We start from the raw sequence: 17,092 nt of genomic DNA on the forward strand, positions 1-17,092 counted from the left end.
TACACCTGAGGTGGTGGGGGAAAGCAAATATTTTTTAAAAATGAACAATGATGTAAAAAATTCAAAAAAATTTAAAAATCCTAATGACTGAATTATCCTCCTCTACTCAAATCCTGATGATTCCATTATTTTCCTTTTTATTATGCTATCTCTTTCATCTGGCATAATTCTTCTGTTTACTGCAATGGTGATCTTGCTATTTTATTTACCATTGCTCAGCATAATCTCTTGGCTTGCTGTGATGGCTTAGGCAGTTCATATAAACTGTCAGGTCTCTCTATTTGTCTTCCTGCTTCTAACCAATACAGTTGTGTCCCGTTGTTTGTTTAAATCAATACTGACAAAATCACGACCACACAAGTATCCTTTACTTTAAGTCAAATAATCCAAAGCTTTTCCATTTTCCCTTTAATCAGTTTCTCTTATTATGTTTATTTCTCTGTGGACCTATTGTTACTCTTCACACTATCCAATAGACTCACATGGCTTCTCAATGCAGTTTTATAAAGGAAAATTCCTGCCCATTAATATGTTCACTATATTCAATCCCCCTTCACAGTTTCTTGTTTTCTTTCTTAAATCAGAATCACTATGTATCCAAAGATGCCCCTATATCTGATTTTTCTTGTCATCTCATTATCCAAATACTCCTTAACATTGTCCTTTGTCAAATGTTCTGTATTCAGGATCCCATATTTGCCTTTTCCAATATCTAGATACTGAGATTTGCAGGCTTCCTCATCTGACGAAAGAGATCATTAGAGCAGAACTTTTGGAAATTTGCTGAAAAATTTCTTTATTCTCAAAATTGATACATTATTTGACCTATGTGTATGTAAATCAAGAATAAGTACACGATATTTCACCATTTGGGGGATATTTATTCATTTCTTCTAGCACCCTCTCCTATTCAAAATCTTTTTTTAATTGCCTTAATTTTTTTTCTCGTTGTAAAATGTTGTGATTCTGAAACTCTACATGGATATGAGCTGCCCTTGCACACAGGTGTCTAATTCACAATTTATGAGCTAACTCATAAAAGTGTTTCTCTTTGGATGAAAAATCATTGTTGACCGTAGGTCATTTTATTTTATTCTATGGTGGAAATTTCCTAGAATTTACACAGGTCTCTTGACACAAGCTAATGAAAAGCTCACCAGTGAACTTCCATCCCCGATCTTGGGCAGGTGAAAAGGAGCTGGGAAAATTATTTGCGAAGTGAATCATTCCATTGCGGTCATAAAAACTACTTTTAAGGGTGAATCGATGGCCCTCCTGCCAGTCAGGCAGTCGTGGGCAGAGCAGCTTCACCTGAGTGAATGTCAAGGTCATCTCATTGATGGTAGTGAGTGGGTTTGTGTTTCTGCCCTGAACCTAGGCTCCTGCTCACTTGTAAATCCAAAGAAGCACATTTTGCCTTTTGAATTTGTTTTTAAATTATCAATGTAGTCTTTTTACCCCACAGCTTTATATGCTTTGATTTAGAAAAATAAAAAGGGAAATTAAGACAAGCATTCACATTCCAGACCCTTCCAGCTTTCTAATACAAGAGTTCTGAAAGCTGTTCATACCTATGTAATGAAAAAGACCAAATGATGAATGGAGCCATGACTTTTCATAAAACAACATTTGAAATAGCTGAGAGAGCCTCCCTCTGCCTGGTTCATCGCCTTTACCAAAAAACAAACCACAAAAAAGACTAGGACAAAATAGGGCTTCCCTGGTGGGGAAGGGGTTAAGAGGCAGCTCTGAAGTTATCCACTACATGCATTGGATCCACTGGAGGGAGGTGACACACAGGGCAGAGCACACCACCCCTGACTGGCGGGCTGCTTCCCTCAGCAGTGTGTTCTAGTCCCCACTCTCTCTCTGATGAATCCTTTCACACCCCACACTGCTGGCTTGTACCCCAGTTCTTGTAAGCATAAAAAAAAATAAACCATTCCAAAAAAAAAAAAAAAAAAAAGAATGGGCAGAATAGAATGAAAATTCTTGTGTTCCAGATCAACTTGCCCACATTGGTAGTCATCCCCTGTGCCCCTGTGTCCTGACAGATGGCATGCTGTCATTTTCTGTCTCCTCCTAGAACTCAGATCATGATGATGGTGGCAGAGATTCCACTATGGTGGCAAATAATGAGGAGCAGGTTGTGGGGAGCAGGGAGCAGGAAGGGGAGGCCAACATGTGTGTCTGAAACCTTGAAGAAAACTGCTGGAGGGAGTGAAAGGGCAAGTGGAGGCCAAGAAGAACCTTGGACTCTTGCTCTCCCCGCGCCACATCAACACGTCAACTCCTACCGCCCTTCTGTAGGGACCAGGGAGTTGGGAATTCGGAGCTTTCCTTGTCAATGGAAAGAATCCTTCTCCTTTGGAAAGAGCTACCTAGGCCTGGAGAGGGACAAATCATCGGTGACAGTCTCCGGGAGGATCCCAGGGAATGGGTCCATCCATCGCCACAGATCCAGCCCAGGAAGACACTCTGCGTGTGTGTGTGTGTGTGTGTGTGTGTGTGTGTGTGTGTGATCTACTTGAAACATGAGGTCATGATATGTTGGAGACCCCTAAGGCACAAAGTACTGAGACAAGGAAACTAACAAGGTCATGGCTGTGGCTAAAAGACTCATAACCCCAGGTGGGAAGACTGGCCCGAGGACCATCAGGATGCTCTTTCTTGTGTCAGCAGAACTGCCTGGGAGACAATCTAGATTAGAAGAAAGAACCGAATAACCTGGTCACGCAGAACCTTGGTGGTGCATGTGTGCCAGAATAATGCTGGATACTAAGAAATAAAAGAATAATCCATTGTCTTGTAGGAAGTAGGGGGCAGTCTATCCCAATAAATATGAGTTGCTCCAGGCACTCGGACGCTGGAGCATGGAATGGGAGGCCTGGCGTGCCCTGGGTCCCCCCCTTAAACTCTATTTTATGCCTGTCATTTCTTTATTCCTCACTTCTTTCAGATTCCTCTCTCAACCCTGTTCACAGAGCTGGACTCCAGCAACAGGTGCCCGAACTGGGACCTGAGGGAGGATAAGATCTGCCCACTTGAGTGGGGGAAACACATGGGGAAATGAAAAAAGAAACGCAGGCGACTGAACACCCAAAGGTAAGCCTTCCTGGGAGTAAAATACGCTTCGGAATTCACAGGGGAACCATGGAACAAAATAGAAGTAAAAAATCTGAATCCGTGAAGCTTCTTAAAACTTTGCTGACAGGTTTGGGTGGAGAGGGCATGCGTCGTCCTTTCAGGAACTCTTTTGCTTTGCAGAAGCAACTTGTTCTTCTTCCCGTGGAGGGGACAGTAGAAGTGAAACCATGGAAGGAAATGGGTATATGTTTGAGAGTTGCTCACCATCAAGAGGAGGCTATTCTGCTATCAGTTTGGTCATTATGGAATCTGATCTCCTTTGCCGGGAGATGGGGAGTCCTCCTTGGAGTCTATTGAGGGTGAACACGTTTTCATGAGTGCAGAGAGCCAGGCCAGAACACAGCCAGCGCTTGTCCTCCTGCGCCACAGCGGCAGTATGGGTGCGGCCCAGACCCAAAAGCAAGAACTCTGTCTCCAGGAGATCTTGAGGCACTCATTGAAAAATGTTTCATGAAAAACAATTGGAGGGAGAATTGCTTCAAGCTTTTCCTGTTAATTGTTTGAGGAGGAGGCCAGGGTCCCCGAAACTAGGGTTTAGCCATTTGTTCTTTTTTAAGAAAAATAAAAATGATATTTCTAAAAATGGTATTTAAAGTTCATTCGCAATTATTAAGATTCTAAGAAATGGATATAACATGACTATATGAGACTAAAAGACTTTTATTAAAACAGTATCACCCCACTGCGGCAGGCTGGAATTTTTCTCCAATGTGGAGATCACTGGCATGTCTCTACTGCCTTCCTGCTGTGGGGGACTGGACTCTCCTTTTGTCCATCTCGAGATACTATCCTAGTCTGTTCAAAAGATAAAAAAGTAGATTACATTTCCCTCTTTGTCCTTCAACATGCTTATTGGTTGAGTAAAACCTTTTTTATTTGCTTATTGGGCCTGTAAAAGTCTCAGTTTTTTGGTTAAGATTAATGAATCTGGTAAAATACAGAGTGAAAATGCAACATTTTGGAGTTAAATCTGAACCCCAAAATTGATAAATGTCTAAAAACGGGTAAACTGTAAAAATGTACCTCTTCTCCTGTCCTCAGAAAAGTATTCTTTCTTGCCTTAAAAATATGCTTGTTCTCAGTGCGATAAAAGGGTAACAGCTTAAAGCCAAAGGATCCTTTCTTTAAAATATAAACTCCTTATGTAAAAAAAGTTAGTAAAAACTGCTTGACTTTAAAATTGTTGTGGTCTCGAGCTGTAGGTCCTTAGTAACCATTAAGATTAGACACTTATTCCAAGTAAAGAGTTTAGCTTCTATCTTATTGAAAACCTTCTTCATATAAAAATGTATTTAAAAACTTGGTAAATTAGAGTATCAAACTTAAAATAAAATCTGAGGTATTTCAAAAACTAGGTTAAGGTGTTTTATGAAGTCTCTTTTACAATTTAAAAGAAATTTTTTTTCTGGTCTTAAAATACTAATGTAAATTCTCTGTGCACAACTTCCTTAAAGCCAAAGAGTCACTCTTAAAATACAAATTTAGGACATGGTTGATCGAAAGGAGTTGCTAAAGGACTGAAATTAAATCAATAACAGGTTTCTTAGTGTCTTCACAAATATTGATAAAATGACTATCTCTTAAAATTGGTAGACATGGCCAAAATTTTAAATGTATATCAAGAGATCTCTGTGTCTGTTTGTGTTACCATGTTGGGTATCAATACTTTGTCTAGTGTGTTGACTTCAAAAGCAACTACTGGTATAAAAGGTACTTTTGTCTTTCCTACTGAGTCACATGTATATGGAAAATATGCATAGTATTAATATGTCCGCAGAAAACGGAGAATTACAAATATAAAGGTTGATGCACAATGTTTAAAAAAGTGATAGGTATCCACAGTCATGTGTGAAGTCTTCCAAAGCCTTTATTGTCACCAATCACTGAGAAAAAAATCTAATCTGTACCCAAAATTAGATAATTTTTGGAAATATTTGCTGAATTGTCCTCTTTTGAATATGCCATTTGTTTATTCTTGGGAATTTCTATTCTGTGCCACTTATCTGCCCTTCCTCTCAAGTTCTTCCAACCAGCTCTCTCTCCCTTATTCTGTGTTATCTGATGCTCATTTGGATCATTTTGTTATTTCTCAAATGCAGTCAAATATATTCTGAATGCACATGTTTGCACCTCCATGGACTAAGAAACTTGTTGGAAAAGAACCTACAGTAACCAGTGCCGTGTCCTGGAACCACAGCACCCCTGGATCAGACCTGGGTGTGCGACCAGAGACAGTGACCTGGTGGCAGCAAACATTTAATAGCTGGGCTCCCAGGGCTCTGGGCCATGGTGTGTGTGAGCCCTGCGACCAGCAGGGGGCACTGCGGGGCTGCCTGTTTGAGCTACACAGCTGCTCAGTGATGATGATTCACTCAGAGCAGCCTGGGCCTAGTGTTGGTGCTTATGTTCCCTGATGTGCAATCAGCTGCTGTGTCCTCTTGGCCTGGCACAGTCCCTGAGCCACCCATGTGTGGCAGCAGGTGCTTCCTCCCAAGGCTCTCCCAAGGGGTGAAGGAAACATCCCCACTCCTCAAGTGTGGGTTGTGAGCTGGGCTGCAGCATCAGGGATCAGGGAGGGCTGGGAAGTCCCTGGATGGAAACTCATTTGCATGCACATCCCCTCCCTTGGCAGAAGGTCAGAAAGTAAAGGAGGCCTGGGGCAGCCCAGCCCTTTGTGGGGCTCAGAGGCTGTGAGCACCATGGCCTGGATGCCTCTCCTCCTAATGATCCTCTCTCACTGCACAGGTGAGGATCCATAGGGCCTAACTTTTCCTCCTGACTCTAGACCCCAGCATCACCCTCTGTGCATCTTTCCCACTTCCAGGATCCTGGGCCCAGTCTGAGCTGACTCAGCTGTCTTCAGTGTCTGGGGCACTGGGCCAGAGCATCGTCATCACCTGTGCTGGAAGCAGCCTCAACATGGGGGGTTATAATGTGCAATGGTACCAACAGCTCCCAGGAACAACCCCCAAACTCCTGATACATGATAACAGCAATAGACCCTCAGGGGTCCCTGATCGATTCTCAGGCTCCAAATCTGGCACCTTGGGCTCGCTGACCATCACTGGGCTACAGCCTGAGGACGAGGCTGAGTACCACTGCCAGTCACAAAGCAGCAGGTGGGGTGGCACACTGTGCTCCAGGACTGTGGGGAAGTGAGGCAGGAACCCCTCGGAGGGGATTCATTCTGTACTCCCTCTAACAGCACAGCTGCTCCCTGTTTGTTTGGTCAAAAATTGCAGTGTGAGGGCCTCCCCGGTGGCGCAGCGGTTGAGCGCTGGGTTGCGAAGCTGCCCGCAGCCTCTGCAGTGCCGGTTCGATCCCAGGCTGCTCTCCGGCCACTGGAGGAGGGTCCCACATGGTGCACAGACCTCTCCTGCTGCCCGCTGCCCCCTCAGCAGTGTACTTCGGTCCTTCTGCCTGCTCTGCTCCCCACTCTGGCTCTGGTGAATTCTCTCACCCTCCCGTGCTTCTGACTGTACCCAGTGCTTGGATAAATAAATAAATAAATCTTTAAAAAAAAAAAATTGCAGTGTGAGACCCAGTGAATTTGGTAAAATCAAGTCCTCATCCTCACAAAAGCTGACCAGACAGCTTGTCTTTGGTGATAACAAATTGTCTGATTGTTCAAATTGAGCACAGATTAGGGTTTTTTTATTTTATATTTATTTTTTAAATTTTATGCCTTTTTTACATCATTTTTCATTTTTGTACAATGTATACCTTTTCATCTTGATTATATCCCCATGCAATTCTCACCCCTCTTATTTTGACCCTAATCCCTCCTCCTCTTCCTCCCCGCCCCTCCCACCCCCGTGGTGTGTTTCTGGTTTATAGTTGCTTACTGATTTTGATTTTATTATAATTAGTCTTTTTCCTGGTCTCTTATTTAGGTTTCCTAAATTCCCGCTATGAGTGAGACCATCCGGTCCTTCTGGCTTATTTCGCTGAGCATGATCCCTTCCAGCGCCATCCATGTTGCTGCAAATTGCATGTGTTTATCTTTTTTGAATGCTGAGAAATATTCCATGGTGTATATGTACCACATCTTCCTGATCCAGTCCTCTGTTTTTGGGCATTTGGGTTGTTTCCAAAGCTTAGCTATTGAAAACAGTGTTGCTGTAAACATAGGGGTGCAGGTGCCCTTTTGAATTAATGATTCTGTGTCCTGGGTAAATACCTGGGAGTGGAAATGCTGGATCATATGGAAGCTGCATCTTTAGCAGGTTGAGGAATCTCCACACAGCTTTCCGTAGTTGTTGGGCGGGTTTTCAGCACAAATTCTTTTTATTTATTTATTTATTTATTTATTTATTTATTTAATTTTTTTTAAAGAGGCACATATTTTATTTATTTATTTATTTGTTTGTTTATTTGTTTATACATGCACTGGGTGCAGTCAGAAGCGCGGGAGGGTGAGAGAATTCACCGGTGCCTTAGCGGGGAGCAGAGCAGGCAGAGGGACCAAAGCACAATGCTGAGGGGTGCAGCGGGCGGCAGGAGAGGTCTGCGCCATGTGGGACCCTCCTCCGGTGGCCGGGGAGCAGCTGGGGATCGAACTGGCGCCGCAGAGGCCGCAGGGAGCTTCACAACCCAGCGCTCAACCGCTGCGCCACTGGGGAGGCCCATTGAGCACAAATCTTAATGGGGGATGGTTGAGTTGGGGACAGTTCCTTGAGGGGTGAGCTGGTTGGCTGGAGCCCCCTTAACAGAATGGAAGGTTTAGCCAACAGCAATTCATTTGACCCACTGCTGGAGTCTGGAACCCAAAATCAGGAGTCAGCAGGTTTGGATTCTCTGCAATCTCTCTTCTGGATTTCAATGGCTGTGTCTCATGGTGCCCCCACATGGGCTTTTCTGTGGGGCTCACCCCTGGTTCTCTTCCTCTTCTTATAAAGTCACCTGCTCTTCTCGATGAGGGCATCACCCTCATGACCATTTTTATCTGAATCACCTCCTTCCATGCCTTGTCGCAAATGCAGTGATACTAGGGTTCAGGGATCCACAGACCACACTGAGGGGACACAGTCATCAATATCAAATGCTACGGGCAGCACCAGGGACACAGAGTCCACCTGTGACATGGGGGAGCTGACTCCCAGGTGGGGTGCTTCCACACACGTACTGAACACCCAGCATGTGCCAGATATGGGTCTAGGGGCTCAACACACAGTTTGGACAAGAAGGGCCCTTGCACAGGCTCAGGGGGCTGCCACTGTCTGAGGGGACATACAGGACAAACAAGCAAATTGGTGTGTCCAGGCTGACTTCCCAGAGGGGATCATTTGTGTCTGGTTTCCCAGACATCACACCCACACAACAACCCTCCACAGTGAGGGGTCCCTGATACTGAACCCATGCTTTCAGGATGCCTGAACCCCATCACTCTCCTCATCTCTGCTGATACTGTCCTGCGAGCCAGGAGGGGGCTCTCTGGTTTGGGTAACACAGGGCAAGTCTCCCTGGACCTGGGGGTAATTGCATAGTTGGGAGAATCTGGGTCTCATAGGAGATAACAGTGATGGCTGTTTCACTGAATAGTGAGTCATCATTAGGTGATTAGTTAGCGTCTCATCATTAGTTCAGGTTGGGTCATGTGCCATGGACACCGGGGTGTGGGCAGGGACATGGGTCAGGCAGCAGCTCGGCTCCCTGTCCAGCTGATGTTCCTCCAGCTTTAGGCACTGTGGAGAGCGGATTATAGTGCGCCTCGACTATGCTGTGTCTTTGCCTAGATATTTCTTTGCTTTCACTAGCCTGTGCCTCTCAGTATGCAGAAACAGGGAAAGTTTGAGATAGGGAACCTCTCAGGGCAAAAGTCCTGGTGGGAGGATCCATACATGCCGAAAACAGCAAGTGCAGAGACAGCAACAGGTGTTATGGCTAGAGTAGCAGCAATACTCAGACTTTCCATGACTCTCTCTCTGGGAATCCAGTATCTGCTGAAAACAGCCGGCAGACTTCATGGCCTGATTAGCAGAACCTGCTAGACCACCTTGACAGGAAGGTAAATGAGAACAGAAACTAGAGTTCACATGCTTTGATCATGGGGAAAAAATGGAGTCCCCCAGGCACAGCTCCTATTCTCTCCCCCTGAGCTTGTGCCAGACCTTGATGGATCCCAAATGCACATGTCCACCAGGACACCCCACGACATACTCAACCGCCTACCCTGAGCCTGCTCCTCGATAAGGGTGAGACTGCACTGTACAAGGCGCAGCACGTCATGAGGGGCTGTCCCTCCAGGCCTGCTCTGCTCCGGGTGTGCGCCCCTCTAGGTCTCTCTCTCTCTCTCTACTTGGACTTTGAGTTGTCTTTCCCCCATCTCGCTCTGCTCCCAATGCTGCTGCCCTGCGAGGCTCTTGAGGCCTTGCCTCACGGTGGCGACCATATCACACTACGGCATTGCCAAAGCTTATGGGAAACTTAATTATAATAACAGAACCCAATTGTGCATGTACTGAAAACATTTAGGAAGTTCGGGGACCCAGTGGAGAGCAGAATATGGCAAAATCCACCATGAACCAAACCTTGAGAAAACCTTTGGAAAAATCCATGCAGGAACACATTTGTGTCAGGGTTAGGTATTGTGCAGAGCCCTCTTTGGGTAAGAGTGGCTCCCAGAAGTGGGCTGGGGTTAAGCCCCTTTGCAATTGTCCTTTGGAGCACCATTCCAAACTTCAATTTTGAAGATTGTGTCAGACACAGAGCAATTATGTAGCATCAAACGGAGTGTAACACATAACCCAGGAGGTTTCAGCTGTACCTCATCACTGTCTACGCACTAGGATGTCTATGCCTCCCAATGAACCATGGCCTCCTTTCAGATCTCGTGATCAGGACTTACTCCAGACCTGGTAGAATGGAGATGTTTCAGATAAATAGTACGGTCCTTATGAAGTTTTGCTAGCTACTCACATTTCCTTAATACTTGCGGTCATTAAAACCTGGGAACATCACTCTAGGATGAAGAAACCCCCAGTCTTGTGAGCCCACTGAAGATCTAGATACTTAAGAAAAAGACAGAAATTGTATTTTAAAATTTCAGTTTCTATGGCACCCCAAGATTAACTTTGTGGTGAACACTGGACCCTGAGACAACACACACAGTTATGAACTTTTCTTGGTAATTGCTGCAACCAAACTCTTTTTCTCCATCCAAAGTCTAGGTAAGGTGTCCAGGATAGCATCTGAAACCACATTTCCTCTGCTCACACCTCTCCCCAATTTGGGAATTTGGTTTTGATTCCATGGGGGGACATTTTTTATTTTGGCTTTAATATTCAATTTTAAGTGAATCTTTTGTCTCTATGCTTTTGCAGGTAGATTTGGCGAACAGACTATTTCAATGAGAATAAAAATGCCTTTCCATCAGGCAGTGGTGAAAAGAATCTAACTTCAGAAAACTATGGTTTGTCCTCATAAGGACTCAGAGAGGAAGCTCTGTGTCTTTGCTGTCAAGAGCAAAAATGCAGTTACACAAGACATTTCATTTGGGTTAGATAAAAACCTAAGGGAGCTGTGTCCGTATGTACATGCCTGCATGTCTTTCCAGTCGAGTCTAATTGTTCTGGCCTCAAGAGGGTATCAAGATGGTGGAAGCTCTTCAATTTGATGTAGTCCCAGCTGTTTATCTTTGCCTTCACTATCACTGCTTTCGGTGATGATTCTTTAAAGATACTACTGAGGGACCTCCCCTGGTGGTGAAGTGGGTGAGCACTGGGCTGCGAAGCAGCCCCAGCCTCTGCAGCACTGGTTAGATCCCCGGCTGCCGGCGAGAGGCCCACATGGCAGGCAGACCTCTCCTTCCGCCCATGCTCCCCTCAGCAGTGTACTTGGTTGGTCTGCCTGCTCTGCTCTCCGCTCTGGCTCTGGTGAATTCGCTCACCCTCCCAGGCTTCTGACTGTACCCAGTGCTTGTATAAATAAATAAATCTTTAAAAAATAAAATAAAGAGACTACTGAGGTGTGGTGTTTTGCCTGTATTTCCTTCTATATATTTTATGGCTTCAGGTCTTATGTCTAGTTCTTTAATCTATTTTGAGTTGGTTTTGTGCATGGTGTGAGATAGTGGTCAAGCTTCATTCTTTTGCATGTAGCCACCCAGTTTTCCCAGCACCATTTAATTATGCTAACCCATGCAATGCAATATTATATAGCAATTCAAAATGATTTATAGGCACATAGGTATTGCTTCTGAATGATGTTGGAAATGTGAATGAGGAAAGCAAAGTGCAAAATATTTGTATATTTAGAAATGTTTGTGCATAGGAAGAAGAAAAAAGTCTTAACAATGTTTATATTTCTGTGGTAGGACTAAGGATGATTTAATTTTTCTTCTGTCAAAATTAAAAAAAAAAAAAAAAGGCTTGAAGACCCTATTCCCGGAGAGGCGCGCGGGCTTATGGGAACGTCCCGTGAGCATTTTGGTGCCAACTCCGGAGCCGCTCAGGCCTTCTGCGCATGTGCGCTGTGGTTCCTGGGCTCAGGGTTCAGGGGCCGCGGGGCCTGCGGAGAAGGTTCTGGAGCCTTCTGCGGCTGGAGGCCCAGGCCAGGGTACCCGCGAGGAGCGCGCTGGGGCGGGCGGCTGGGAAGCCCCGCCGGGAGGGCGGGTGGAGGAGGACGCGGCTTTGCTCCTGGCCCCGGACTCCTGCCCCGTCTCACCAGGGGGAGAGGCGGCGCGGCCGGCGCGGGGACCAGCGACGCCTCATTGCTGGTCTCCGAGGGGGAGGGTCGTGCAGGCTCCGGATGGGCTGGACGAAACTGACCCGGTGCAGGCCGGTGAGCGCTTCTCTCTCCCCAGGACGTCGTTTGCCGCTGCGGGGTTCGCGGAATCCCGCCGCCATCTGTGGCCAGCGGCCAGCGGCCATTTTCACGGGAACAGCCTGGGGAGGCGCCAGGATCACCCCAAGTGCAGGCCACGCGGGCCAGGAGCGAGGGCGGATGCCCTTCTCGCGCTCTGCCCGCGGGCAGGTGGGCCTGAGCCACCGCGGCCCTTGGCGGCCTCCTGGCCTGAGCCTGCAACAGAAGTGGACGGGGCATTAGGTTGGGGGGATCTTCTTTCTAAAGACCCTGCGGGCATGGCACATAAACAGGCTGGACTGCACCCCACGAGCCCCTCCTGCCCTGCCTGTGCCCTCAGAAGCACGCTTTGCGTTTACAGAAGCCCAGCTTATTATGGTCAAGGTGACAGGACGATCCAAGAGCTTTAGACCTTGGTTGAAGATTTTAACTAAAAAGATTTTAAACATAGACGTTCAATCAATGTTTTGCGTGCTTGCAAAGAGAGCAGTCTTAAGACGCACCTAGCGGCTCACTTTAGAGAAGTCTCAAGGAATTAGCTGAGGAAAACAGCTAGACAAATTGACAACCATTCAGGAAAGGCTTAACCTGTTCGAGGCTGTAGATCTGAAAGGAATGTGCCTGGTCATAAGCTTCTTACCTACAACTATCCTGTAGTCAGTTGGGTCAAAGACATTTGCATCACAATGGTTAAACAATATTGGACTTGAGAGGAAAATAGCAAATGTGGGATGGTGGCAACAGTTGGTAAATAATCCGGATTTATGTGCCTTGGAAGATGGGTTTTAAATGTGGTCCAGCTTTCTCGGAACAGAGCAGCTCTTGTGAGGTCAGAGGGGGAGCCCAGGGGCCGGAATCCCTCCTAGGACAGCCAGTTGCCTGAGCCTTAGTAGAGAGCCAGGGCCTTGCTGGAAGGAGCAAAGACTCACCTGCTCAGCCAGAAACACCTGGGACCTTCCTGCTAGAACCTCTGTCATATCCAGTGAGGGCGAAACTGTGAACCAACTCTCAGGAGCCCTGTGAGCAACGGTTGGGAGAGGAGGCCAAGGCAAAAGGAAAAAAAAAAAAAGACTCTCTTAGAGACTTGTGAAGGCATCAGGTGGAAGGAAGCTCACACAGGGGAGATAAAGGAAAGCTCCTCCTTTTTCTCTTCATTCTCTACTCCTTGGAGATTCTGAGCTGCTTGCACACCATGGCAGGATTAGAGTCATGCTAACGCTCCCCATATCCTGGTCTTTCAGAATAATCAGAGGAAGTACTGCGATATAGGTCTTTAATTCTGACCTATTTCTTTGACTAAAAAGACAGGATGTGATGTGGTGGGCAGGAAAAGGGTGTAAAATGTTAGGTGCCTGCTTTCAGCCACATGTTTTATTGTGACAGAATCAACAGCAGACACTGAGTTTTTTCATAGCCTGGGCAGGTTTTTGAGATAAGTCAAAACCAAAACCAGATTTTTTTTTTTAATCAAAAGATAATTTACAGAACCTATAACCAAAAGTTTGATCATTAAAACGCCCCATTCCTTTTTTTCAGGACCTTGTTGAGATTCTGTGTTTTATAACAGAGAACATAACCGTCCAAGAATATTTTTTTTCCTCAGCATCAGTTGCACTGAAAACATTTTGTTCCAGTCCTGGACTTTTCCTAATTTGCTTAGTTGCTCATTGGGTTGTATACTTTTTTTTTTTTTTTTCTAGGTTAAAGGAGAACATGTACTGTTAACAAATCAGTAGAAATGCTTTTTTTTTTTTTTAAGATTTATTTATTATTGGGCCTCCCCCGGTGGCACAGTCAGAAGTGCGGAGGGTTAGAGAATACACCAGAGCCAGAGCGGGGAGCAGAACAGGTAGAAGGACCGAAGTACACTGCTGAGGGGAGCAGCGGGCATGACAGGAGAGGTCTGTGGCACCATGTGGCACCCTCGCCGGCCAGCTGGGGATCGAACCGGAGCTGCAGAGGCTTCGGGCAGCTTCGCAGCCCAGAGCTCAACCACTGCGCCACCGGGGAGGCCCAGAGATGCTTTTACATTTAAAAAGTAGTGTATCCAAGCACTATATAACAATCCAAAGTTGTGCATGGACATGTGGGTCCCCCTCACTTCTGCCCCTTTTGAAGGCCTCTTCCTTCAGAGGTGTTTTGCCAATGCCTATGTGGAGTGTTATCTCATGCTCTTCACTTCTTTCTCAGCTGCACCCTCACAGACCCTTGGCCCTTCCAGGACCAGCAAAAAATGATCACATACCAGGTGAGTTGTTTATTTATTCACAGTTTTGCTTAGCATGGTTATGTGAGATTTATAAGATATCTGCAATTCATAGTAAAGAGTAGAAACAAGTAACAGTTAACATCAGGGTAAGTGTAAGTCAGAACTCAGCAAATTACAGTTCCTGGGCCAACTTTAGCCTGCTGCCTTTCCCCCTCCCCCCACCATGGGCAACAAACTAAAAAAATTTAGATGGTTGAGAACCAAAAGGAATGTTTTATGATGTGAAAATTATACAATATCAAAGTTTTATTGGGACACGCCATGCTCATTTTTTTTTTTGACTGTGACTGCTCTTGCATTTCGAGGCAGATTTGAGTGGTGTGACAGACTGTTCAACTCAAAAGCCTAAATTTACTGTGTGGCCACTTACCATATATTCGGGCAGAATGCCATGTAGGTCAGTGCAGGTCTCCCAACTTACTGAGTTGTGAACATAAAAACATTTCTTGGTGGGCTCCATTAGGTGACTTTGTGAACCTTCCAATGATGATTATGCAGTTACCTAAAGAAGTGATAGAAGTAAAGTGACCAATTCTTGTTTAATCCAGGGGAAATGGAAAGAGATGTCAAAAGTATGTGATGACGTGATTCAAATGAAGTGTGCCGACATAAGGACTCATGGTTGTTTAAAGAAGGGGTGAGGCTGTGCAGGCCCCAGCTGATCTAGGGTGGTGAGTAGGGGGAGGTAGGCTCTGCCCTGGGAAATGGGCAGAATCTGAAGCTTTGCAGAGTCTGACAAAAGATTCCACTTGTAAAAATTGTGGTCAGGGCCTCCCCGGTGGCGCAGCCGTTGAGCACTGGGTGGCGAAACAGCCCGCAGCCTCTGCAACACCGGTTCGATCCCCGGCTGCTCCCTGGCCACCGGAGGAGGGTCTCACATGTCGCACAGGCCTCTCCTGCCACCCGCTGCTCCCCTCAGCAGTGTACTTCGGTCCTTCTGCATGCTCTGCTCCCCACTCTGGCTCTGTTGAATTCTCTCACCCTCCCGCGCTTCAGACTGTACCCAGTGCTTGTATGTATAAATAAATAAACAAATCTTTAAAAAAAAATTGTGGTAAAATACATATTAACGTGAATGCACATTTTAACCATTTTAAAGTGTGGCATTCAGTGACACTGAAAACATTTCCAGTGTTGTGCAACTGTAACCATTGTTTATCTGAAGGTAATCTTATTGATGACCTCTATTTTTTTTTTCATTTTTATTTATTTATTTATTTATTTTTTAAATAATAAATTGTATTTTTATATTCCCCATACATTTGCAACCCCCCCATTCTGACCCCAATCCCTCCCCTCCCACCCCCATTCCCCAAAAACTGTCTCTGGTTCATAGTTTTTTGTTGATTTGATTTTCACTTTCTTATAGTTATTCATTTTCCTGGTCCCTTATTTAAGTTCTCTAGATTCCTGCTATGAGTGAGACCATCCGGTATTTTTCTTTTTCTTTCTGGCTTATTTCACTGAGTATGATCCCTTCCAGCGCCAATCATGTTGCTGCAAATTGCATGTGTTTATCTTTTTTGAATGCTGAGTAATATTCCATGGTATATATGTACCACATCTTCTTGATCCAGTCATCTATTTTTGGGCATTTGGGCTGTTTCCAAAGCTTAGCTATTGTAAATTGTGCTGCTATAAACATAGGGGTGCAGGTGTTCTTTGGAATTGATGTTTCTGTGTCCTTTGGGTAAATACCTAGGAGTGGAATTGCTGGATCATATGGAAGCTCTATGTTTAGTAGGTCCAGAAATCTCCACACAGCTCTCCATAGAGGTTGGACCAGTTTGCACTCCCACCAACAGTGCAGAAGAGTTCCTTTTTCTCCACACCCTCGCCAACATTTGTTGTTGCTAGTTTTTTTAATATGTACCATTCTCACTGGATAATTTTCTTTGTTGTTGTTGAGTTTCATCACCTCTTTGTAGATTTTTGTGATCAGTCCTTTACCATTAGTGTTGTGTGCAAAAATGTTCTCCCAGTTGGTGGGGTTTCACTTTGTTTTGGTTATTGTCTCTTTTGCTGTGCAGAAACTCTTTAATTTGATGTAGTCCCAGCTGTTTATCTTTGCCTTCACTATCACTGCTTTGAGTGATGTGTCTGTAAAGATGTCTTTGATGTGCATGTCATGTAGTGTTTCGCCTATATTTTCTTCTATGTATTTTATGGTTTCAGGTCTTAAGTCTAGTTCTTTAATCCATTTTAAATTGGTTTGAGTTGTTTTTTGTGCACAGTGTGAGGTAGTGATCAAGCTTCATTCTTTTGCATGTAGCAACCCAGTTTTCGCAGCACCATTTATTGAACAAACTTTCTTTGCTCCAATGCATAGTCTTTGCTCCTTTGTCAAATATTATTGACCATAAATCTGTGGGTTTATTTCTGGATTTTCTATTCAATTCCATTGGTCTGTATTTCTGTTCTTGTTCCAATACCATGCAGTTTTGATGATTATGGCTTTTTAGTATAGTTTGAAGTCTGGGAGTGTGATGCCTCCATTCCCTTCTTTTTTCTTCAGGAGAGCTTTGGCTATTCGGGGTTTTTTGTAATTCCATATGAATTTAATCAATAATTGTTCTAATTCTTTGAAGAATGACATTTAGATTTTGATTGGAATAGCACTGAATCTGTATATTGTTTTTGGTAGGATGGCAATTTTAATAATGTTTATTCTTCCAATCCATGAGCAGGGGATGTCTTTCCATTTCTTTGTGTCTTCTTCTATTTCTTTTAACAGTGTTTTATAGTTTTCTTTGTATAGGTCCTTTACCTCTTTTGTTAGATTTATTCCCATGTATTTGATTTTTTTTGTTTCGATAATAAAAGGGATGCTTTTTTTTTAATTTCTTCTTCTTCAGATTTATTGTGTATAGGAAG

General features: G+C 44.8%; 1 long non-coding RNA gene across 3 annotated transcripts in view; it reads left to right on the forward strand.

Moving 5' to 3' along the window:
* Positions 1-11,866: 11,866 nt before the first annotated feature.
* LOC119244413 (uncharacterized) overlaps positions 11,867-17,092 on the forward strand; it is a 68,840-nt gene continuing 63,614 nt past the window's right edge. The window contains exons 1-2 of one of the 3 annotated variants that reach the window (XR_005125000.2): positions 11,867-11,928; positions 14,140-14,197. This is a non-coding gene — a long non-coding RNA (uncharacterized LOC119244413). Of the gene's footprint in view, positions 11,929-14,051; positions 14,198-17,092 lie in introns of those variants that run through there. The other 2 variants (XR_005125001.2, XR_008551718.1) reach the window with 2 other exon arrangements.

Source organism: Talpa occidentalis, unplaced genomic scaffold (genome assembly GCF_014898055.3).
Source record: "Talpa occidentalis isolate TD23 unplaced genomic scaffold, MPIMG_talOcc4v2.1 talOcc4.14, whole genome shotgun sequence".
NCBI classification, from domain to species: domain Eukaryota; kingdom Metazoa; phylum Chordata; class Mammalia; order Eulipotyphla; family Talpidae; genus Talpa; species Talpa occidentalis.